We start from the raw sequence: 24,739 nt of genomic DNA on the forward strand, positions 1-24,739 counted from the left end.
GTGAGGATGGTCATCAGTCATCTCTAATCCCAGTGCCTACTACCATGCTAGGCCCTGAGAGAATGCTCAGCAAGTATCTATCAAATGAATAAAGCCACAGTTAGTGGCTCTTGTGTTCTGGTCCTTATGCAGGTGAGGATAGGGAGGGTGTCTGGACTTCGTCTTACAGCACTGCTTCCTGACGGAAAAGAACCCAATCTGAATAGCCCAAGTTCAACCTCTGTTTTAGAATTAAAATTCCTAATAGCTCATCAGATCACAAGATAGGATCTACATACACTCTCCAAGCCCTAGGAAATGATCAGGGGTCTAATCTGGTACAGAGAAGAGGGAGACGTCAAAAATTAAAAACAAGGGGTGGTCTGTTGGCTAAGTTGGTTGGAGCGCAGTGCTGATGGCAGCGGGGTTTGCCGGTTTAGTCCCCACATGGGCCACTGTGAGCTGCACCCTCCTTAAAACAAACAAACAAATAAATAAATATTAAAAACTAAAGGCCACTCTGACCAACACAAGCTATCCGCCACCTCCCTTTTATTCATGCACTTCAAAGCTCTTACTCCCTAATGTAAAGAGAAAAAATGATAGTTATCAGCCAAAGATAAATTTCCAAAAAGGCTAAGGAAGGTCGAAATAGGGTAAGTCATCAAAATCAGCACATGTCTAAAGCTTGAAAGAAATCCAGGCTGTCATTAAAATCACCAGGCACTTGGCCTAAAATGTTAATAAGCCTCTGAACCTTTCCTTTCCCTCCCAAATCAGCTTCCTGCTTCCCTCCCCTCAGTACTTTCTCCCCACCTACCAGCCTGCCTGCCTTTCTCTTTCCCTTACTTTTCCTTTCTTCCTTCCTTTATAAATACAGATAGAGAATCTGGCAAACAAATGACAGCTTCAAGCTACATGTGGGATTTGTATAAAGTGATTATTCGTTCATTGGTTTGTTCATTCATTCAATGAACCTTACGTACTTGGCGCTGTGCCACACACTGGAAATATACTCGTAATTCAACACTGCCCCTGCCCTCACCAAGACTGAAAACTACTGAAGGAGACAAAGCAGACAATACTACTCTGTGGTAAGTGTGACTACAAATGTTAAGTTCAAGGTGTAATGGAAGCATCCAGCTCAGGCTGGGGGGGGGGGGGGGAGTCAGTTAAGAAAGGGTGTCTTAAAGGACAAAAAGGTTAGTTAGGAGAAGTTTCAGGTGGAGGGAGCAGTGTGTGCAGAGGCAAACAGTGTTCCAGGAACAGCAAATAGCTCGGTGCGGCTGAAGTGCAGGAAGTCATGAGTGATGAAGCTAATAAGGCAGACAGAAGCTGAGGCACAGAGAGCCTTGTATGCCACACGATAGCACTTGGAGTGTGCTGAAGGCTACTGGGAACTATTTAAGATTGAGGCCAGAGAGTGACATGATGGATTTGCATTTAGAAAGCTCTCTCTGGCAGCAGCTGGAGAAGGTACTACATGAAGGGGTGAAAGACTGAGGCAGTAATCCAAGTGGAAGCACTTCTAATTGATCCATAGAATCTACATAATGGGGGAGTTGCAACCTAAGATGACACAGTGTTCTATACTGAGTCTGAGACCAGGCTGTCACTGATAAGCTTTGTCTCTTAAGAGATTAAATTACTTAATCTCCGGGCTTAGTTTTTACATTCTGAAAAATGTGTTTATGTATGAAAGCAGAACTAGGGGAAACACTAGATCAAGTATCACCAACCTTAATGTTTTAAAACGTACAGGTATAAAAATTTCTTAAAACATACGTAGGCATAAAGAATAGTGATACAGCAAATATCAGTGTACCTACCCTACCACCTAATTTAAGAATAATTACCATTAGCTTTCAAGTCCCCTACATGTCTCTCCCCAAACCCATCTCCTTCCCTTTTCACCCTGAGATAACACTATCCGGAAATGTGTTTACCATTTCCTTGTTTTCCTTTATAGTTTTATCACATTTGTATCTCTAAACATTATATTGTTTAGTTTCACGTTATATGAATTGAATCATAATGTAAACTCTTCTGCAACTTTCCATTCTACAATTTGTTGAGATTCTCTCATGTTGCTATAGCTGCAATGCAAACATTTCCACTGTTATATAATATTCTACTGTATGGCCATGCCATTATTTATCCAATCTGAAGCTGATGGATATTGGGATTTTTTCCCCCAGTTTGGATGTTTTGTTTTTGTTATCGCCAACAGTGTTGCTATGGATATTTTTGTGTATGACTCCTGGAGCACATGTGCAAGAGCTCTTAAGGGTAGATACCTAGGAGTGGGACTCCTGGGTCATGGGGTATGTGCATCTTCAATCAGGAGATAACGCCAAATTGTTTGGCAAAATGGTTGTACGCATTTACACTTCTGCTTGCTGGGTTCTGGTTGCTTCGTATCCTTGCCAACACTTTGTCAGACTTTAAATTTTGCCACTTTGATGTACATAAAAGTGTATCACTGCAGTTTTAATCAGTATTTCCCTGATTGCTATGAGTCCAAGCATCTTTAACCCTTTTTGTAGGAAGGAGCTACTTTTTATTTTTCTAAAACACTGACATCAAGTCCCTTCTCTGAAAGCCTAGAATGGCTGGAGGTCATTCAGAATGCTGCCTGCCAACAATTAACCAGATGAAGATTGGTCTCTGTCAGCACTAAGGTAAAACTATATGATCAAATCTCAGGCATATTGACGCCTGACACAGAGGCAAACCTTGAAATTTTTCATCTGAGAATTGAAGTGAGAGGGATTTTTAGGACTGAGACTGAGAAAAAGGGAATGATCAGGGCATAACGTGTGGTACTGAAGGCCTGTCTGACACCAGCACACTTCTTTGGCCTCCGTTCTGCCGGTTCCTACCCCATGCTCTCCACCTGAGCCACTGCTCACCACAGCGGCCCTCCTGCACTCTCATGCCTCTGTGATCTCATTCAAGACATTTTCTGCTTCCTGGAATACCCACCTTTTTTCTATTTGGGTTTTTTTCCCCCCAGCTTCTTGAAATTTATTAATCCTTCCCTGCCCAGTTCAAATGTAATTGCTTCCAGGAAGTCATCCTGACCCTGTTCCTCAGAAAGAATTAATCAAGCCCTCCTCCGCTTCAAGAGCACTCTATTATTCCTCTATTATAGCATCCACCCCATATTACAGTTGTAACAGGGACAGGATAGACTGTGAGCTCTTTGAGGGAAGGGGCTGTCTTTTAAATCCTGAGGTGCTGAGCAGCACTTCTGTCATCCATCAATCCTTCATAAATTATTGGCTAAGTGGAAAGAGGAACAGAATATGCTAAGAAAAAATTCTCTAAACAATCTGATTTGCTGACTATGAAAAACAATCAGAGAAAAAGCAAGGAAGGAGAAAGGGAGTGAGAGCTAATGAAGAATAAAATGTGACAATTAGATCCCCTTAATAGAGATCCATGCCAGGAAGGGAAGGAAGTGAAGATGTAAACCTATAGTCACCTTCCTAATTAGGGTCAGTAGCATGGAAAAGTGGAATTAATAACTGATTCTAAAACCTCAGGCTGTATCTTAAAATTCACCTGGAAATTATTTGGGCATGGTGTTTTCTGTAGAAGTTGTTTAACTACAATTTCAATGTATTTAACAGTTAAAGGTTTTCCATTTTTTTCTTGAGTCATCTTGGTAAGTTATCTTTTGCTAGGAGTATGTCCATGTTATCTAAACTTTGAAATAAATTGATACAGTATTCATAATATTTCTTAAATTGATTAGCAAAACTTATTGCTATTAGGACAAAATGGCTAGAAGAATGGAATAATGGTTGAGATAAGGATCCAAGACATAATAAAGACTTTAGATTTGAGATTCCACAATATTGAGACATTTTCATGTGTCTTTGTGTTCCTAGGATATAGGCTTCTTTTGGACAGGGGATCGTATCTATCATAGCCATTTGTACCTAATGTGTTCTCAAAAGTATTTGTTGATTCCCTATATCAAAAAAATGCAAAATTGATCATCCAATAGGTATTTTATTATTTTAATAGTTGATTTTGATATAGTTGACCTGAGTGACATTTGCAGGTGTCTTTAAAATAAAGATTTTTAAAAATTAAGTAAAAATTTGTGTCAGAAGCCACTTTCATTCATTAAATTAGATGTAAAAAAAAAAATTTACCCATTTAAATATAGCAATTCACTGAATTTAAAGAAAAATCAGCCAGTATAAGAAATTTAACAGCTTTGAACTATAAAGTACACATTTTTAAAAGTATTAGAAGATTATTGCTACTATAAAGGCATACTTCATGATTTAAGGAAAAAAATCATTTTTGTGGTTTAAAGAAAAATAAGTTATGTTAGTCATTTGTTTTATCCACTCCTTCCCCAAATCTTAATACCATAGTAGCTAACTGGAAGGAAAACTCTGATTTAAATTTCAGCATCCTTGCCCTGTACCACCTTCTCCTGCCCTAGCAGATGTGTACTTGGTTAAATACATTCTGTCTGAGGAAGGAGAAACAAAGAGGTACCTACCGTATTTTGCCATGTATAATGTGTACTTTTTTGCCCAAATTTGTGAGGGAAAAATAAGGATGAACATTATACATGGGTAGTACTAATTCTGTATCTATGTAAATTTTTAATTCTTTTATTTATGCTTATGAGTTAAAAGTGTAACTCCAGAAATCAATATGCAAATACCCTGGAATACGATAATCGATAATCGGTTTTGTTGAACTTACAACGAACTTGCAACTACAAAGAGTTCTTGCCCTTCTATGATGCATAAATATCGTAATTTGTTACCTGTACATAAAATTTCTTGTACCTTGTATCTGTTCTTGTGTTTTGTAATTGTTACATAAATAATTGTTTCTTGTATGTTAAAAAATAAATGCTAATTGGGGTGGCCGGTGAGCTCAGTTGGTTAGAGCCCGATGCTCTTAACAAGGTTGCCAGATCATCCCGACATGCGCCACTGTGAGCTGCGCCCTCTACAACTACTTGATTGAAACAACTACTTGACTTGGAGCTGATGGGTCCTGGAAAAACACTTAACATAAAAAAAACGAAAAGTTTTAAAAAAATTAAATGCTAAAATTCCTTCATAATACAAAAAACAAGTACCTAAATGTAAACAAATAAAATTTGAATTAAAAAAATTAAAACAAAAGATTTTTCCCCCTGAAAGTTTAGGCCCAAAACGTGGGTGCACATTATACACCAGAGTACATTATACTCAGCAAAATACAGTAGTTTGATCTTTAAAAATCCAGAGCAGATTGTATTAGGTTGGTGCAAAAGTAATTGCTGTTTAAAATAATTGTAAAAATCGCAATTACTTTTGCACCAACCTAATACTAGAAGAATTTTGAAAGCTTGTTTTAGAGATTAACCAAAAAATACTGTTCCTCGACCAGTGACGGTCAACATCTTTAACTGGACACACAGCTCCAGGAGAGTATTACTGCAAATAAGTACAATTAGAAGAATGGCAGTGGACACTGCCTGGGCAACAGATCAATGAGACAGCACACACACCTTTGATGCTACACTGTCATCCTTTTTAACAAACATTAACAGCCTCCAGTTACCATACAATAAGGTTTCCCCAAATGTCTATGGGAAGTTGACAGTAGTAATACTTCTCTGCCAATCTAGTAATACAGATGCATTTTACCAGCTCCTCTCCTTGTAGAAATCATGTTAATAAAGATGTTTGGGGATTTATGGTTTTAAATGCCAATATTTTTTAAAACTGGACAAGTGTTACAGAAATTCCTGTTGGTATTTTTCAGACTTGGAGGAAATGGAGTTTGACAAAGAGTATTTCCCAAGTGGTCTGGAAGGAAGCAAAAGAATTAACAAAATCGAGAGGAGAAAATGTGAAACCGCATCGGAAGATTTATTGTTGGCAAAAGAAAAAAGTGGCTTATATATTGTGTAAATAAGAATCCATGGTAAATAAAATTCAATTATAATGAAGCAATTATCATGTCTTATCATATTTGTTCAAACTGGACTCTGCCAAGAAGTATCCCTTTAGGATGTCCATTCATCTTGGTTTACATCAATTGAGTAATTATTAATAGAATTCCCTCTTACTCTTACTCATACAATAAATTATATGATCACTCTATCCTTGAAGAACCAGAAGGCAGAGCTGTTAAAACAGCTCAATGTGCAGGACGCAGTCACAGCCCCAATTAGTTAACATTCAGCACAGATGACCTCATTTATCTAGCACCATGAACAGAACAGCAGAACAGCACCGTGATTAAGAACACAGCTTCATCTCAGCCCTGCGATCTCCACTCCAGTGTGTGACCTAAGGACATTTTTTGTTTTACTTTTTATTTTGCAATAATTTCAAACTTGGACAAAAGTTGCAAGAATAGTACAAAGAACTCCCCTATGCCCTCCCTTTACTTAGGTTCACCAATTATTAACATATTGCCACATTTACTCTTTCTCTACACACACACACACACACACACACACACACACACTTTTATTACTAATTTTTTAACCATTTGATAATAAGATTGCAGTCAGGAGTCAAAGTCTACTCTTAAGAACAAACTATAGTACAATTATCACATTAGGAAATGTAACAATGATACAATATTATCAAATAACATGAAGTCCATATCTAAATTCTACTAGCGCCCCAATAACTATAGGAATTTTTTCCCTCAACCTAGGATCCCAATCCACAATCATGGGCATCCTTCTTAATCTTAGTCCCTCAGTTTCCCCATCTGTAAAATGGACATTAATAACAGTATCTACCTCAAGGGATTACTGGAAGAAATAGAGGAGTAAATATATGTAAAGAACTTAGAACGGCTGCTAGCATTTAGTGCAGGTGTTAACTGCTTTCAGGGAATGACAGACTCCACACAAGGCAGAATTGCCAGATAATGAAAATAACTCTTTAGACACTATACTTCTGGAAGCCATTTTATGAAAATCTCTGTAAAATATATTGTGCGTATCCATTATTTCTTAAAACAAAATATACTAATCATAACGTACCCTTTTCCTGGTAACTCCAGGTCTTCACATCAGCAAGGGTTCTACGCTACAGAGCCTGATACTGTCAGAGGCACCTGAAGTGTGAGGGTATATGCCTCTGCGTGGAAATGGCTGTGAAGTTCTGGACACACATCTTGAAGCTCCTCCTCCTGCTGTCACGCTTCTGATCATTAGCATGTATTAGTGCATCTAATCTATATTATTCTAATAATGCTTAGGGTCATACAAAGCTTCTAGTTAAAAAAGCACTTTCGTATCATCTCTTGTTAACTCAACAAATGTCTACTATACCATTTGATTAATTCGCTGACTTGAATCTCACAAGAAGGCTATGAGGTAAAAAGAACATGCATTACTACTCCCAATTTTAATTCCCTTATTACAGATGAATAAATGAAGTCTCAGAGAGGTCAAGTGATTTACTTTGGGCCACAGAGCCAACAGGCAACACAGTCAACCCTCACACACCTGGAACCTCTGTTCCTCAATATACACAATTCTCTCAGTGAGGCCCTTGAGTCATGATACTACAGAGGAGGTCATGTGAACACGCTTTCTGCAAGCTCTTTGCCACTCAAAAGCACTTGCAGCTTACTTTTAAATGCAAAGAGTTGCATTCTGGTTGGCTGCAACTGCCAGATTCTGACTCTCAGGTGTTCTTCCTCTGCACTTTCCCAAATATTCTTTCTTTCCGGCAACATTTTATTAATAAACTCTGAACATTTGAAACTTGAGATAAATTCAGACCTGGCTCAAGTTTACTTCTGCACTCTAATAAAGAAAAGACTGGCTAAGAAAACAGTATAAATAAGATCGCAGGGAGAAATGTTTAATGAGTTGTTTTTAAGCATTTCAGGAGTCTAATTTACATACAATTAAAGTTAAATTGCACATCATTCTCAGCTATTCATTAAACCAGGTACAAAGGACCTCCACCTAACAAAATAACCTGCTAACACTATTAGCCTAGTTTCAGCTACTGTGTGACTCAAAATAACAGCTGCACCTAAAGAAAAAAACAACATACAACACTCTCACTATGATTTACCCCAATTAGCGCAAATTAATGAGGTTTGATTGTACCTCCAATGATGACCCACAAAACCTATCCTCCCCGATGGCCTAGAGTCGAAGCACAAATGCAGCGAAACCACCTGTCCTAGAAAGTAGGTAGTGGAAGCAACACCATGGCAATGACAAGGAGCTAAGACCCAGAAGGGTCGGGTTCTAGGCCAGATGCTGCTGCTAAATCTGTGTGACCTTGGTTAAACCACTCTACTTCTTTAGCCTCCAGTTTCCTCATTTACCAAATGAAGGAGCCAATAACCATGTGGTCTCGAAATACACTAAAAGCATCCAGAACTCTTTGGATAAAGGGCAGGAAATGTACAAGACAAGTCTGGAACATCCTATCACACTTGAAAGCAAGGAACACTGTCAGACTAGGTAGTTATGTCAAAGGAATCAGGAGCCGACTTGAAGAGGCTCCCACTGGTCCAAGGTGGAACAAACTGAACATCAATAAGAACAACTTCAGTGGATTAAAAACATACCAAATATGTTAAAACCCATCAATTCACGATACTTAAAAAAACAAACAACAACAAAAAAAACGCTCACTGATTCCCTTTGGAGTATGTTAGGGAACCAACTCGTTTTTAAAATTTGTAAATAAAAGAATAAAGGGAAATAATCAAGTCTTTATCCTGCCTTTCCTACACAAATCAAACTTCAGGGTAACCAGAGTTGATAAAGGCAAGTTTTTCTTTTCTGAAGTATTCCAGCTAATGAAGAAAAAAAAGTGACAGATTTAGAATATCATCATTTGCAAAAATCTAATGAAATAAAGGATCTAGGTAATTGTTACCCATGACCACTTACAACACAACGAGACATCCGGACATTATCAGCCTCCCCATGGAAGAATACAACACCACTTATGAGGCATTACAGCCAAAGCAGGAACCTGGTTCAGGTCAACCCTCTAGAGGCAGCCACTATACACACGTAGTTTTTGAACGCTTGAAATGGGGCTCATCAAAATTGGTATGTGCTGTAATTGTAAAACACACACCAAATCACAAAGATTCAGTATAAAATAAGAATGTAAAATATCTCATTAATAATTTTTATATATGTTGAAATGATAATAGTTTGCAATAACTGGGTTAATAAAATTATTATTAAAATGAATTTCACTTGTTTATTCATACTTTTTAATGTGCCTACTAGAAAACTTAAATTTCATTTGAGGCTTGAGTATTTCTATTAGACAATGCTGCTCTATATCTAACAACCAGTTTACAAGGAATACAAGTGATAGGGGAACATAAATGAATCACAGAAACTCAATGAGCAAAATCCAGAATGGAAAAACTACAGAACAACCTGCTTTCTTCAACAACAACAACAACAACAACAGCAAATACAAGGGAAAAAAGAGGCAAGAGAACCTATACATTAAGAGGCTTAGGAGCCAAATCAATGTATGGGCCTTTTTTGGAACCTGATTAGAATAAACCAAACTTTTAGAGATAAAGAAGGGCAGGGATGACAGAGAGGAAGAGAAAGCAACTGTGGAAACTTGAACATTAACTGAATATACGTTGACGTACTGTGTTTATTTGTTTTGTAAAGAGTACTTATCTTTTATCTTTTAGAGCTACACACTGAACTTATTTATAGTATAAACGATATGATGTATGGGATCTGTTTCCCAAAAATCCAACGAGGATAAGGGAGTAGGTAGTGGTACAGATGAAGTAAGAGAAGTTTGTATCTGTTGAAGCTGAGTGATAGGCATATAGGGGTTCATTACATCATCCTCTCTACATTTGTATATGTCTGAATTTTTCTGTAATTTTTTAAAATCTTTTCCCCCCTTCTCTGCCCCCTCCTCCGATTTAAGCCGTTGTTTCTCAGTCTAGTTGTGTAGGACACAGCTCCCTGGCCCACGCTGGTATTATGAGCCTTGCGCTCCCCCCGGCTGAGGCCGTCGGTCGGCGGTTCACAGCAGCTCACAGAAGCTCTCGGCTGTTGGCACCGGCTGCCCGCCACTCACACCGGCTGCCGGCCGCTCACACCCGCCACTCACACCGGCTGCCGGCCGCTCACACCCGCCGCTCATGCCGGCTGCCGGCGGCTCACGGCGGCACATGGTAGCCAACGGCAGCTCATGGCAGCTTACACTTTGAATTTACAAAAATCTATAAAAATAAACCATGGGGTTGGCTAGTACCTCAAGAGGTCATTCAATCTTGTTTTCTGCCTCCAGGAACATTATCTGCATTATTATCTCACTCAACAAATACTTATTAACTACTAAGTGCAAAGGCCCTAGATTTATAGAAGATGAACAGAGATACAAGAAATAATTTCTCTTTAAGGAGTATAGTCATATAGGAGAAATGAGAAAAGTACACACATATAAAACAAAGTTAAAAAGTGATGGAAGTTATGGTTTACTTCTGGTTAAGTAAATCACAGAAGGCACCACACAGGAGTGTCATATAACTGGGCATTAAACACAGGCAGGGTTTGGACGTGCAGAGACAAGAAGTATTACATCTGAGGTGGACAGACAGTGTGAGCAGAAAATCATGAGACATTTCTAGGGAACGAAGGTGACTACAGTGTTGCAAAAGCAGTGGGAAGCAAGGCTGGAAAGGCGAGTAGGGCCTGATCACAGAACCTTTTAACTATCAGGCTGAGTTTGTACTTTAGTCATTACATAAGAGTTACACAAATGGAGTTACAGATTATAGACTACTTAGGAAGATGCTATACATATCACTTAAGCACAGTAAAAGAGAAAGGAGTTGGGAAGTAGGGACAATAGTCAAGGCAAAAGGTAACAAAGCACCTGAACTAGAATACTAGGAGAATAAGACAGGGAAGGAATGGAGAGTATCTTGGCATGAAAAGAGTCAGGGAGTTCAGGGAAGTCAACAGTAACTAAGGCCTTACATCTCAATGAACTGGGAAAATAGTGGAGGTAGGTTGGCAGTCCTATCCCAGTTCTGACTGAGTCAATGAATAAAGACAAATATGTGAGTCGGGATAAAGGGTAGTAGCAAGTCAGGGTATTGGAAGAGGGGGGTGGACAGAACATAAGTTTAACCTTCACGTTTTTGGGGGGTTTTTTGTTTGTGGGTTTTTTTTTGCATCCCCGGGTAGGCTCGAATAACCTTCACATTTTAACCTATGAGAAAGTCAAGGTCCTGAAGGAAAATAATGCCCATGTGTGTTAAGCATCTTTCTTAGAAAAAGCAGAAGTTCCATCATTAAAACCTGTATAAAAGTTATAAAAATCCACCTGTAAAACCTGTAAACATGTCTCCCAAGCAAGTAGGAGACAAGCTGTACCAATCTGGTCACTGGTTCCCAAAAGCAAACAGTCCATGAAAAGCTGGAGATGCAAAAGGGATATCCAAGTGGAGTGATCCAATACGAATTCTAGGATTATTGTATGTCAACTATAATTGAAAAAAATCTTTTTAATTATTAAAAAAAAAGAATTCTGGGACTGGGGTTCAGAGGTGGAAATATAGATTTGGGAGTTACTACACGGAGGTTGTAGTGAAAGACATGAGAGAGTAGACGACCTCCCAATACAAAAGCATAAACAGAGAGGCAAGGTAAGGGGACAAACCTGGAGATTGACAAAAAAGGTAGCATCAAGGAAGGCAGAAGGAGAACCAGACCAAAGCTTTGTCATAAAAGCTAAGAGAAGAGTTTCCAGTAGGAAGGCACGCTCAATCCCTGTCTTTCTCCTTAACGCACATATCTAATCCATCATCAAGTCTTATCAGCTCTACCTCAAAAATATAAACAATTTCACCTACTTCTCTCCATTTCTTTTCCCACCAACCTAACTGAAGTATCCATCATTACCTGGACTTCCGCAATGCCTTCTGTTACTCACCTCAATCAATTTCTGCCCCCAGATAATCCATTTTCTTTGCAACAATTGGATTAAACTTTTAAAAATGGAAATCATGTCATATATCCATCCACACCCCCCACTTAAAACTCTTTAAGTGACTGGATATTTAAAGATATTGAGTGTGACAATGCTAATATAAGTGTACTCCATGGGGGGAATACTTGTATTTTAGAGATATATGCTAAAATATTTACAAATAAAATGAAGTCTGAGATCTGCTTTAAAAATAAGGGCAAACATGTCTGAACTTATTCTATGAGGCCAGTATTACTCTGGTATCAAAACCATACAAAGACTTTCCACCCTAAGATCAGAAACAAGAGTACAAAGTCTGCTCTCATCACTTCTGTTTAATACTGTACTGGAGGTTCTAGCCAGGGCAATCAGACAAGAAAAACAAATAAAAGGCATGAGATTGGAAAGGAAGAAGTAAAACTCTATTTGCAGATGACATGATCTTGTGTACAGAAAATGCTAAGGAATCCCCAAAAATCTGTTAGAACCCTTAGTTACAAGATCAATATACAAAAATCAATTGTATTTCTATACACCAGCAATGACCAATCCAAAAATGATTAAGAAAACAATTTCAAAACAAAACAAAACAAAAAATAATTTCATTTACACCAGCATCAAAAACAATAAAATACGGGGCAGGCCTGGTGGCTCAGGCAGTTGGAGCTCCATGCTCCTAACTCCGAAGGCTGATTCCCACATGGGCCAGTGGGCTCTCAACCACAAGGTTGCCGGTTCGAGTCCTGCAAGGGAGGGTGGGCTGTGCCCCCTGCAACTAGAAAACGGCAACTGGACCTGGAGCTGGGCTGCGCCCTCCACAACTAAGACTGAAAGGACAACAACTTGACTTGGAAAAAAGGCCTGGAAGTACACACTGTTCCCCAATAAAGTCCTGTTCCCCTTCCCCAATAAAATCTTTAAAAAAATAAAAACTAAAAAGAAAAAAAAAATACTTAGGAATAAATTTAACAAAAAGATTTATACATTACACACTACAAGACATAGAAAAAATTTAAAAACCTAACTAAATGAAAAGACATCCTCTATTAATGGATTGGAAGACTTAGCATTGTTAAGATGGCAAAACTTCCCAAATTAATCTATGAATTCAATGAAATCCCTATCAAAATCCCAGCTGACTTTTTTTTGCAGAAAATGACAAGCTGAGCCTAAATTCATAAGGAAGTACAAGACACTCAGCATAGTCAAAGTAATATTTAAAAAGAACAAAGTTGAAGGACTCACACTTTTTTACTTCAAAACTTACAACAGAGCTACAGTAATCAAGACTGTGTGGTACTGGCATGAGATCAGACATTTAATTTAGATCAATGGAATAGAATGGAGAATCCAGAAATAAACTCATACATCTAGGGTCAATTGATCTTTGACTGGGATATGAGAAAATTCAATGGGGAAGAACTGTCTTTTCAACAAATGGTACTGGGACAACTGGATACTCACATGCAAAAGAATAAAGTTGGAACGCTGCCTAACACCACACACACAAAAATTAGCTCAAAATGGATCAAAGGCCTAAATATAAGATCTAAAAGTAGAAAACAGGTGTAAATCTTGATACTCTTAGACTAGGCAGTAGTTTCTTAGATATGATACCTAAAAGCACAAATAACCGAAGAAAAAACAGATAAATTGTACTTCATCAAAATTAAAAACTTCTGTGCTTTAAAGGGTACAATCAAGAAAGTAAAAAGACAACGCACAGGAATAAGAGAAAATATTTGCATGTTATATCTGACAAGAGACTTGTATCCAGAATATATAAAGAATTATTACAACTTAATAATAAAAGGATAAGAAACCCAATTTAAGAATGGGTAAAATATTTAAATAGGCACTCTTCAAAGAAAATATACAAATAGCCAATAAACACATGAAAAGATGCTCAACATCATTAGTCATTAGGGAAATACAAATCAAAACATGAGATAACACTTCAAACCCACGAGGATAGCTATAATTTAAAAGATGAGAAATACATATTGGTGAGAATGTGGAAAAATTGGAAATATACACTGCTGGTGGAAATGTAAACTGATGCAGCCACTGTGGAAAACAGTCGAGCATTTCCCCAAACATAGTTATTATATGAACCAGCAAACCCACTCATAGGTATATACTCATGAGAATTGAAAACATATGTCGGGCGGCCTGTTAGCTCAGTTGGTTAGAGCGCTGTGCTCTTAACGACAAGGTTGACGGTTCAGTCCCCACATGGGCCACTGTGAGCTGTGCCCTGCACAACTAGATTGAAACAACTACTTGACTTGGAGCTGATGGGTCCTGGAAAAACACACTTAAAATGAAAGTAAAAAAAAAAAAAGAAGAAAACATACGACCATACAAAATATGTGTACATAAATGTTTATAGCACCGTTATTCATAATAGCCAAAAAATGGTAACAACCCAAATGTCTATCAACTGATAAATAGATAAATAAATGTGGTTCATCCATATACTGGAATATTATTCAGCCATAAAAAGGAATGGAATAGTGACACATGCTTCAATATGGATGAACCTTGAAAACAATTATGCTAAGTGAGAGAAGGCAATCACAAAAGACCTCATATTGTATGACTGAATTTGTATGAAATGTCCAGAACAGGCAAATCCATAGACACAGAGCAGATTAATGACTGCTTAGGGCTTGGGGAAGAGGGGACTGGGGAGTGACTGCTAATATATATGGGGTTTCTTTTGGGGATAATGAAACTGTTCTGGAATTAACCACTATATGTTACTGTGTATAATATGCACTTTTTTGCCCAAATTTGTGAGGGAAAAATAAGGATGAGCATTATACATGAGTAGTACTAATTCCATATCTATATAAATGGTTCTAATTCTTTTATTTATGTTTATGAGTTAAAAGTGTAACTCTAGAAATCAATAACGATATCCATATGCAAAATAGTATCCTGGAATATGATAATCAGTTTTGTTGAACTTACGACCAACTTGCAACTAGAGGAGTTCTTGGCCTTCTATGAGGCGTAAATTTTGTGAATTTGTTACCGGTACATAAAATTTCTATCTGTTCTTGTGTTTTGTAATTATTTGTTACATAAAATTTCTTGTACCATAATGTTAAAAAAAAAAAAAATGCTAAAATTCCTTTATAATACAAAACATATAATACAAGTACCTAAATGTAAACAAATAAAATTTGAATTAAAAAATTAAAAAGAATATTTTTTTCCCTTGAAAGTTTGGGCCAAAAATGTGGGTGTGCATTGTACATGAGGGCGCATTATACACAGCAAAATACGGTAAATAGTGGTGACTGCACAACCTTGTGAGTATACTAAGAAACACTGAACTGCGTATTTTAAATGAGTTAATTGTCTGGCATGTAAATTATATCTCAATTTCAAAAATCAAAAAGACATACCCATACAAAGACTTGTACACAAATGTTCACAGCAGCTTTATGTGTAATAGTCCCAAACTGGAAACAACCCAAATATCCATCAACAGGTGAATGGATAAACAAATTAGTATATTCACATAATGGATTATTATTTGGCAACTGCTGATACTTGCAACAACATGAATTTCAAAATAATTATCCTGAATGAAAGACGCCAGACTCCCCCTCTCAAAAAGCACATATTGTATGATTCCATTTATATTAACTTCTAGAAGATACAAACTAATTCATAGTGATACAAACAGATCAGTGGGTGCCTATGGACTGGGGAAGTGGGAAGTGGGGAAGGAAGGGGTGATTATAAAGGGGCAGGAGGAAACATTTAGGGGTGATGGATATGTTCATTATCTTGACTATGGTGGTGGTTTCACTGGTCTATACATATGAGGTGTGACAATTAAGTTCCCGAACTTGTTGTAACGATGTTGCTAACCTTTTTTGGTATCAGAGGGATTATTCATTATGAATCTGTGCCAACTGGACAAACAGTTAACCAAGTTTACTATTTGGAAGTGCTGAAAAGGCTGCGTGAAAAAGTTAGATGACCTGAATTTTTCACCAACAATTCATGGCTCTTGCATCACGGCAATGCACCAGCTCACAGGCACTATCTGTGAGGGAGTTTTGAGCCAGTCAACAAATAACTGTATTGGCACACCTCCCTACTCACCTGATCTGGCCCCCAATTACTTTTTTCTTTATCCGAAGATAAAGGAAATATTGAAAGGAAGATATTTTGATGACATTCAGGACATCAGGGTAATACGACAACAGCTCTGATGGTCATTCCAGAAAGAGTTCCAAAATTGCTTTGAAGGGCGGACTAGACTCTGGCATCGGTGCATAGCTTCCCAAGGAGGGTACTTCAAAGGTGACCGTAGTGATATTCAGCAATGAGCACTTTTTCTAGGATGAGTTCACGAACTTAATTGTCTGACTTCGTATGTCAAAACTTACCAAATTTTACATTTTAAATATATGTGGTTTATTGTATGCTAATAATATCTCAATAAAACTGTTGTAAAAATAAAATGAAAGCACTATTAATTCAAGTATTTAAACTGCTTGAGTTCTATTATGCCAGATAATAATTTTAAATAAGTTACATTATTCATGGTCACTATGTGAGGCAATGTGTTAATTGGTTTGATTATGGCAATCATTTCACAATGTATACATATATATCAAATTATCATGTTGTACACCTTAAATATATAAGATTGTTGTCAATCATCTCTCAATAAAGCTGGAAATAAATAAATAGATAAATGTTACATTAACTGTTGAAAAAAAAAGTTACATTAACTGGGAGGAGAAAGGGTATTAGAACAGAAAATACTGGCCATGAGTTAATACTTGTTGAACCTAGGAGATAGATACGTATATAGGGGCTCATTACACCATTTTCTTTACTTGTATATGTTTGAAATTTTGCATTGAAAAGATTTTTTAAAAACTTCAGGGGCAACCGGATGGCTCAGTTGGTTAGAACGCGTGAGCTCTCAACAAGGTTGCCGGTTCAATTCCCACATGGGATGGTGGGCTGTGTCCCCTGCAACTAAAATTGAAAACGGCGACTGGACTTGGAGCTGAGCTGCGCCCTCCACAACTAGACTGAAGGACAACGACTTGGAGCTGATGGGCCCTGGAGAAACACATTGTTGTTCCCCAATATTCCCCAATAAAATTTAAAACAACAACAAAAAAAAAACCAAGCGCTTCAACTAAAAAAATAATAACAGCTCTTTAAGGCTTCCCGTTTTACTTAAAAATAAAACTCCTGGATCAGTCATTTTCATTCTTCATTTTCGGTTTGTCACCTTCTCAAAGAAGCCTTTCCTGATCATCTTTATCTAAGTCCCTCCATTACTCTATTATAGCACACGATTTTATTCTCTTTGTAACATGTCACAATCTTCAACATTTTATTGATATGTTTATTCGTTTATTGTCTATCCAAGTCTCCTTAAAGTGCATGAGAGCAGGTACCTTGCCTCCCACAGTCACAGAGTTGTATTTCTTTCTTTTTTAAAAAAGATTTTATTGGGGAAGGGGAACAGGACTTCATTGGGGGACAGTGTGTACTTCCAGGTCTTTTTCCAAGTCAAGTTGTTGTCCTTTCAATCTTGGTTGTGGAGGGTGCCGTTCAGCTTCAAGTTGTTGTCCTTTCAGTCTTAGTTGTGAAGGGCGCAGCTCAGCTCCAGGTCCAGTTGCCGTTGCTAGTTGCAGGGGGCACAGCCCACCATCCCTTGTGGGACTCGAGGAGTCAAACCGGCACCCTTGTGGTTGAGAGCCCACTGGCCCATGGAGGAATTGAACCGGCAGCCTTGGGCGTTAGGAGCACGGAGCTTCTTCAATCGCCTGAGCCACTGGGCCAGCCCCCTGCGTTGTATTTCTTGTACTTGGCACATAGCAGGTACTCAATTTGTTGAATGTTAAACTAAAAATTCAATATTGGGCATTGTCCTATTGCCAGAAATTTAAAATTCACATTTAAGATGACAAAGCTTTACAGAGAACCTACTGTTTGCAAGGGTTCAGGTAACAGATATGCATATCTGAAGTGAGAGGATACATGATATAATGAGAATTAAATAGAAAGAAAAAAAAGAAAAAAAAAACTTTTCCAAAGCCTGCAGAAAACAGTAAATGATTTAAGACTAATTTTTTCCCCGGAGAATTCACTTAGAAACAGAAATAAGAAAGTTCTGATATAGTCCCTTCTCTAGATAAAGATGTATAAACAAAGGGGTTTCCCACAGATTGATGCTAAAACCTATTACAAGTAACGTTTTTAGAAATTATCTAGAAAAAAAACTAGTGAAATCTTCCCAGTTTGCAGATGACTCTACAGCAGTGACTACAAGTACGACAGTACAAAGTTGTATGTTGAGAAATGTGGAAAATAGCTTCCATGTAGACAAAAATAATGCAATGCAGTAATGGGAAAATAGTCTAAACTAGAATTATCAGATGATGAGCTCTAAAGCTACCTGTTACAGTACAAGAAAAGGGTTTCGGAGTCCCTGGACTTATCCTGAATACAACTACAAAAAAGCAACAAAATGCTGGCTGTTCTTATAAAAGCTTTGAGAACACAGAACATATTATCCTGCCCTTGTACAAACCAAAGTATATCTGTACCTAGAATAGAATGTGCAGTTGTGGTCATCATGGCACAAAAAAGGTAAAAAAGATAGAGAAAACCTAGAAAGGTATCTAAAATGACCAAAGGACAGAGGAGTTTGCATACAGAAGTTTGGATATATAAAGGACACTTTAATATGAAACAAAGAGGATGTGAAATGGTAACTAGAAACTGCATCAAATCTTAAGACATTATAAAGCAGAAGCCTAAAGAAACAATAAAGTGATCTTTTAAAAATTTAAGCCCAGGTTTTAGAATCAGGAAGAAAAAAGTTTTATGTCAAAAAGAAAAAAAGAGACAAAGAAATAAAGGAGGGAGGTTGACTGGTTTTGAATTTAGTCCCAGTAGGCTTAGCTGTGTGACCATGGGCACGTTACTCAATTTCTTTGAGCCTCATTTTTCTCATCAGTAAAGGATTAGTGTGTGTGAAGGATTGGTGTGATGATGGAGATACGCACACTGCCTGGCCCACAGTGTACACGCACCACCTAGCAGCTACTGCTTTTATTGAGACCAATGAAAAGTAGTACTTTACTACCCAATCCAGTAAATAAATAAAACTCATTACTCAGAAGGGGAGTACAGAATGCAAGAAAAAAAAAAAATAATAATAATAATAATAAAAAGAATGTAAGAAAAAATAATTCAAAGATAGTCTAGATAAATTCATAGGTAACATTTCCATAAGAAACTCCTAAAAGAAATTATGACTTGTGCGCAACATAGTCCTAAATTTTGAATTAGACATTTTCATCCATTTCCCCCAAGCAGAATTTTGGGCTAGACAGATAATGTATCGATCAAATATGCCATTTCTTAATTTATAACGACAACTGTTAACTTTTATTGAGGGCTGGACTAAGGAATGATGTCATTTAATCTTTCCAATACCCTTTGAGATATGCTCTATATTTTACAGTAAAATTAGACAGGTCCCCATTTTACAGATGAAAAAGCTAAGGCTAAGAAAGTCATTGCCCAAGGTTACATACTGAGCTAGTAAGGAGAGAAGCCTACATTTGAACCCAGATGGAACAACTCTAGAATTTATACTCATAACCACAGAACTAGACTGCCTCCTAATCTACAAGAAATGTTGTGTGTCGGGTATGTAAGAATTAGGTTAGTAATGAAGGAGTTACAGTGAGTATTCAAAAATGTTGCCTGACAAGGCCAAACCAGCCAAGGTCACTGCCAGCCATCTACTCTGATTTTGGGTGGCTACATGAACATTGAAATATCAAGAACTGATTAATGAAGATGTGACAAACCTTTTATAAGGGAAGCCTACAAATCACTCAACTATGGTCTCAGCTATGGTAAACAAAGGGCAGAGAAAAGGAAAATATATCAAAATGCTAACTGATGGGATTAGGGGTGATTCTTATTCTCTACTTCATATTTTTTGAATTTGGCAATAATTTTTTTTTTAAAAAGAGCACTCATTATTTTCATAATTGAAAAAAGGCAGGAATAAAAATAAATGAGGAAACAATCATTCTTTATTTACTTCTGGTTGTGTAATGTGTTGCAATGAGCATGTATTACTTTTGTAATTTCAAAGAGATTTTAAAAACAAATAAATCTAGAATATTAGAAAAGTAAATTACATGTAAATAGCAAAGCAAAAAAAATGGACGTGATGTAAAAATAATCAAATTAGAGCTGCAGTTTGTTGGAAGAACTCTAAATACGCGTCAAAAGACTTGGGTTCAATACTGACATAAACATCAACGTGGATGAATCTCAAAAATTATGTTGAACGGAAGAAGTCAGACACATATTGCATGAGTCAGTAACAGGAGGCAAAATTAAGATGTGAGGATAGAAATCAGAACAGTGGTTGCCTAAGGTTGTCAGTTCGGTCCCCGCATGGGCCACTGTGAGCTGCGCCCTCCTTTTAAAAAAACACAAAAGAACAGTGGTTGCCTGTAAGAGACAGTGGGGACTGACTGGAAGGAGGTGTGAGGAAACGCTGAAGGTTATGGAACTGTTCTCTCTCGACTGGAGTGTTGGCTACACATATGTTTACATTTGTCAAAACTCATCTAACTATATACTTGCATTTCATTGTATCTAAATTTTACCTTTAAAGAAAATCTCATTTAGAAAAGACAGGGTTCAATCTCAAATCTGCTATTAGCTGAGTGACTTTAAGGAAGTTACTTAACCTCCCCGAGCCTGTTTATCTATAAAACGCAGCTACTAGCAGAATATAATTTATCTCAGGTTCTGGGGACTGACTGTAATAGTATATATCAAAGTGGGAGCTCTGTGCTTTGCAAATTATCACCCAATGAATGCTGAAGGTGCTTTAAAAATAGAGAAGGGGGCGAAGCTGGTCTTATATTTCTCCTAATTTCACAGATGCCTTTGGTATCAGAAATACCATTCTTCGAAGACTATCAGTATTCTACAAAGGAAAATTTACTTCCAGTTCTCAATTGTAAATAGAAGGGAACATTGATGGGCATGACATAAGACCTCCCTCTACACAGTTAAACACAATTTCTCAAGACATGATTTGAGAGAGAGCTTTTTAGACTGAGTACTTGCTAGAACAATGGCATTATGGGGGGAAAGGTCTCAATTCTAAATGCTTGAGAGTAAAAGAATTGCTCTTGTCACTTTACTATATCAATTACAAAGTTTAAAGGTTGCCACAAACCACATCACTTATATGTGTGTAAGTATGTATGTGTGTATATACACACACATATTCACTTAAACTGGAACTAAGTTGAACCACTGCTTCTTCCCAAAAGGTCTATCTTCTATATTCTAAAACTAAGAAACTTAATTCTGTTCAACTGGACAACTGAGAGAGTATGTCTCAGACTTTTTGATATTTTACCAGAAAAGAAAAATAGCTTGAAAAGTAGTATCACAGGCAAAGTTAACAGCCTCTCCCATCAACGTCAAACTGCTTTTTTTTAAATTATTAATTTGCAGAAATCACGATGAAGAACAAGATTTTCTGAAATATTTCTGTGTCTGAACATTATTTCCTCTGCCAGCTTGCAACAATTCTTGTTTCTACTCTTCTCTTTTCTAATTCAATTCTGTTTGGTTTCTAAGTTAAGAAGAGTTTCATTTGCATAAATGGTAACTATTCTAGGATACCATTCATAACTATACATTTCAATTCTCCAGAGTACCATTCATAACTTCAAATGGAACAGGGAAAAAAAAACACTCATTCAACTTCACTTTAATGGTTACTGAGACATGAATGATTATAATGTTATATTGTGGAGGGCTGGCCAAAGCAGAGTGAAGTCCCCAAATGTTACTACTAACTTATCATCACTTGATGAACACCCAAAGGGACCAAGGACCACTCACTGCCTTGACCAATCTACCTATCACAAAAAGTACGGAGCTTAGAAAAACATGCCCATTAGTTAAACGTGTTTTTTAGAGTTATAAAGTACAGGGACATCAAACGATGTATCTTAGTCACGAAGCTCAAAAATTAGCCAAGAATCCTGACAAGTCCTGGCAAGTTCTCTATAAAACCAATGCTTGTTACTCTTTAGGTGTTAAACATTTCAGCTATGAGCTTTTCTGAGAAAGTCTTTTATGCAAGGTAGTAATATTCTAGTAGTTTGTTATCTAATCAGTGGTAGGAACTGAATTTACATAGATCTGTCTGCAATAAATAATTCACCTATCTGTACTGCTCTAATATATTTAAACCAAATAAAATAAAATTTGAACAGAATAAAAGTAATGGGGCTATTTCAAGGTTGCCACCTCCTGATTTCTCTCATTTTTCTTTCTGATCCAAAAGTCGGAGACAAGAGACAACCAGAAAGAAGGAATATAAGGAGTGCACACCTGAGGACATTTATGCTTACTTTCCTCTATCACCTGGGGTGATATGACTCTATCACCCCTACCCTTGATTTAGTAGTTCTAAACAGGGGTCAATGTTGTCCCCCAGGAGACATGTGATGATATCTAGAGACATTTCTGGTTGTCACAGTTAGTGTGTGTGTGGGGTTGTTAGTGGGTAAAGAACAGGGATGCTGCTAAACACCCTACAATGCACAAGAAAGCCCTCCACAATTACAGAATTATCCAGCCCAAAATGTTAATAGTGCCAACGCTGAGAAACTCTACCCAAGGTCCAGGAAAGACCTACCTCTCAGAAGACACTCAATAAACGTTTGCTGACCTGAAGTGAAAGACCATGAATGAGAAGAAAGAGAAGTCTACAAAAATGAAGTAGAGGGCAGAGGCCATAATTTAAGCATTAACAGCAGCTACTGCATCTTTATTCCATGTTGAGCACCAGTCATACAAAAACCAATAGTCTGGCCCCTAAGGAGTTCACAGGTAGGGGAAAGAGTTTTGTAATTTGTCTGATATTGGATTTGACAATCTGATAAATGCTTTAAGGAAAGAGAAAACATACAAGAGAGTCACTCAACTTTTCCTGGGAATGCTTCACGGAATAAATGACTTCTTAGCTCAGTTCTGAAGGATGACTGGGAGGCATCTTATGTCACAGCTCATACGCCTCTTTCCAAACAAAGAGTCATTCATTTCCTCCATCAACAAAAAATTATGGAACACCAATTATGTTCCATGTATTGTGTCATGTGTTGGAGACCCAGTCAAATTACAACTTTCCATTCTTCCCTTGGCATCACGGGTGCCCAGCAGTCCACCTCCCTCACCCAAATCCCCAACAATTCTTGCACTGCTACCTATTCCCAATTTAAGAATTGTCACCCTAATTAATCTTAGTCAGTAAGGCCACCACCCAAGGAGCAAATAAAACTTTGAGTTGCCTGTTGACACAGACTGATCGTGCCCAGGTCACACAATGAGGGTGGTGATGCTGGCAGCAATGAACTGACGATGGGTCCAGATCTGCCAACTGTTAGATGTGTGCTGGTATCTTGGAAAGCTATTTTACTTTATGAAATAAAATCTTCCACCCTACCCAATTCATGCCAAGACCAACAGCAAATTAATCCACATGTATTTAGAGCTCCCAGGCCAGATATGAATATTTTTAAATGGTCACTTCTGATGCAAGAGCAGTTTGATGCCCTGGCCTTGCACATTACAGTACAAAAGAAGCATAAGACACGGTTCCTGTCTTGAAGAGCTTATCCATAATCACAACAGAGTAACTCAGAATAGGATGTTAGTCCACCGATTTATATCCTTTTACAATATTATCTGTGCTTATGAAAGAGAAGAAACTGGGGCTGTCTGAGTAAGAATTGTTCCTGTTCCCTAGTCCCGTCACACACCAACTCCACCTGCAACTCCGGATATACTTGTCCACACCCTCCCTCTCCCAGACAGTGAGCACCATTCTCAGGAATTATGGAGACACCCCAAGTATGAGGATGAACATGAACTGAGGCCCTCAAATCGGGTGGCTATGTGGCGTCCTGAAGGCCAGAACCTCTCCAATTCATGCTGTCATGGGGTTTCTTTCATACAAAAGAATTCTTTAACCTCCAACAATACCAGTCTCCTCCCTCTATAGTTGAAGTGTCCAAGGAAAGTAAAGAATAGATTGAGTTTTTGTAAATTCACTCCTAGAGATCCTTGGCCATTTAAAGAAATTACCCAAATTCATAAGGCTGGTAAACTCAAGTTTCTCATATAGCATATGCTTAAGATAAAAATACTCTTAAATTAAATATATTAGTAAACTCCTTACCAAGATGTGCAAATTGTGGAAGCTTTGTAAATTAAAAATAAAAATGTTTTACCTAAATCCCACCCAGCAGTGATGACCCCATACTAAAGACCACCCCGAAAGGAACATCAGCTTTAAATTCGGCAAACATGAATCTACAGATCTTCACCCGATTAGTCTTTCTCTGAATTATACGGAAAAAGGTGGAATTCTCTTAGTTGCCATACAAATATTGATGAGCACAAGACACTATAAATTACTCTTTTAAAAAGAGGGGTAGGGTCACTAACAATTGTCACCCCAATAAATTAAAAAAAAAAAAACACATGGCAAAAAAAAATAAAGAGGGGTAGGGTGAGTCAAACATCTAAAACAGGGACCACAGAGGATACTAAAAGGGAAATTTTGGTACTTCAGGAAAAAATGCACATTGGCACATATCAATTAGAATAAGATTGTTATATGAAAGGAAAAAAAAGTGTCTTCTACGTAAGTTTTT

General features: G+C 37.5%; 1 protein-coding gene and 1 long non-coding RNA gene across 3 annotated transcripts in view; one reads left to right on the plus strand and one right to left on the minus strand.

Moving 5' to 3' along the window:
• WASF2 (WASP family member 2) overlaps positions 1–24,739 on the minus strand; it is a 63,372-nt gene that overhangs the window by 35,801 nt on the left and 2,832 nt on the right. The gene's annotated exons all lie outside the window — the stretch shown is intronic.
• On the plus strand, positions 290–5,956 carry LOC148755541 (uncharacterized). The gene is made up of 2 exons (XR_016018586.1): positions 290–1,073; positions 5,770–5,956. It is a non-coding gene; the product is annotated as an uncharacterized LOC148755541 (long non-coding RNA).

Source organism: Rhinolophus sinicus, chromosome 14 (assembly GCF_057876585.1).
Source record: "Rhinolophus sinicus isolate RSI-liver-muscle chromosome 14, RSI-T2T, whole genome shotgun sequence".
In the NCBI taxonomy this organism is placed as follows: domain Eukaryota; kingdom Metazoa; phylum Chordata; class Mammalia; order Chiroptera; family Rhinolophidae; genus Rhinolophus; species Rhinolophus sinicus.